This window comes from Cryptomeria japonica, chromosome 5 (assembly GCF_030272615.1).
Source record: "Cryptomeria japonica chromosome 5, Sugi_1.0, whole genome shotgun sequence".
In the NCBI taxonomy this organism is placed as follows: domain Eukaryota; kingdom Viridiplantae; phylum Streptophyta; class Pinopsida; order Cupressales; family Cupressaceae; genus Cryptomeria; species Cryptomeria japonica.
This window is the reverse complement of record NC_081409.1, coordinates 577,445,470-577,447,276: the sequence shown is the minus strand read 5'-3', so window position 1 is coordinate 577,447,276 and position 1,807 is coordinate 577,445,470. Positions and strand designations below refer to the sequence as shown.

Below are 1,807 nucleotides of genomic sequence, written 5' to 3'. Positions count from 1 at the left end.
CGGCAACTATTAAAATGGACTGTTGAGTGAAAGAAATTAATCGTGATTTTAAAATTGATGTGGTAAGAGCCATCAGCAGACGGTAAATTCTTTAAAAAGGCTCGTTCAATGAGATTATTTGGTTTCCTAGTGCGAGAGGGAAGGATTCGAACGGAACAACACGACAAACGCGTGTGGCAAAGTAGGAGTTTTCTTGACTTGGAAAATACACAATTAATCGTAAATGTTATAATGGAGAGGAATTTGAGTGAGCTTGTAGTCCGCTTTCAAGTGGCGGTGGTGAAACTAATGGTGCAGGTGATGGCTTGTGCGGGGTTGCAGTCGGAATACTATCAAACTAGCTGTCCCAATGTGCACACACTCGTCAGAGACGCCGTTCGGGCGGCCATGCAGTCTGACAACATATTTCTTCAAAGGCTCGCTTTACTGCATATTTCTTCTGCATTTGAGACATGAAAAGCATAACATAATACGTATATCTTGCAGGGCTGCGATGGATCGGTTCTGATCGATTCGAGAGAGGAAAATACGGCGGAGAAGGACGGCCCGCCAAATTTGTCAGTGCACGCTTTCTTTGTGATCGACAACGCTAAAACGAAATTGGAGTCTGCGTGTGTTGCTACTGTTTGCTGCGCTGACATCCTCGCTTTGGCTGCTGGATGAACAATACTAATTAATATAGATATTTTACATATATCTCTTCCAAAAGTGATATATCAGGCATGGTTGATTGTTGTGCATGCAGGCACGAGGTCCAGACTGGGAAGTTCCTTTGGGGCGAAAGGATGGGAAATTATCGAGAGCCAAGGACACCACTGCCTTGCCCGCGCTGACCTTCAACATTTCGCACCTTCTTCAGAGCTTTTCTCAAAGAGGACTCTTAGCGCATGACCTGGTAGCTCTCTCAGGCAAGGCATTACATGCCTGCTTTTTCTAACCTCTATTCCGCTGCAGGGAGTCATACGCTGGGTTTCTCCCATTGCTGTTCGTTTCAGAACAGAATTCACAACTTTGGTAGCACAGAGGAGGTGGATCCGAGTTTGCACCCAGCCTTTGCGCAGATGTTGAGGAACGTATGCCCGGCTGCCAACACGCAAAAGAGCGCAAGAGCATTGTTGGATTCCACTGCAAGTCGGTTTGAGAACCAATATTACAAGAACGTGGTGGCGGGGAAGGGGATCTTCTCTTCTGATGCGGCGCTGTAAACTGATGGAGGAACAAAGCAGTTGACTCAGCAACATGCTGCCAGCCACCTTCTCTTCTACCGGGACTTTATCAAGTCCATGGTAAAGATGAGTAGTATCCCTAGACAGGGGTCACTGGAAGTGAGGCTCAACTGCTGGAAGTTCGATTAAATATGCAAATTTGAACTTTCGGATAGAATTCAACTGGGAATTCGTAGATTTCTTCTAACTTGGTTTCTTTTAATCAAAATTTGATTACAATTATGTATCTGCTATGAATCTATTGAGTAACTTGCAATTTTCTGAAAATTTGTTAAATTATGAGCATCATGTTTTCTTCAATCCAATCATTTTATGAGGACAAATCAAGGTCAGGAACATTAAGCAAGTGCACATTATGTTCTTAGAATGATGTTGCAATGTTCACGAAATTATTTTATCTTTTTGTAATTGAATTTTACTTGCACTGAATGGATTCTTCTCAAACTCCTTGACCAATCTTAAATTATTGATTTTTATTTAGGACTTGTTCTAAAGTACACCACTCTAATGTGTAGATTACAAGATTCACAATTCAACAAATTTATAGCAATTAATGAAAATGTTGGCAAGATTTCAAATTT

General features: G+C 41.9%; 1 pseudogene; it reads left to right on the top strand.

Moving 5' to 3' along the window:
- The first annotated feature begins 231 nt into the window (after window positions 1-231).
- LOC131036791 (peroxidase 64-like) lies at window positions 232-1,355 on the top strand (annotated as a pseudogene).
- The last annotated feature ends 452 nt before the right edge of the window (window positions 1,356-1,807 follow it).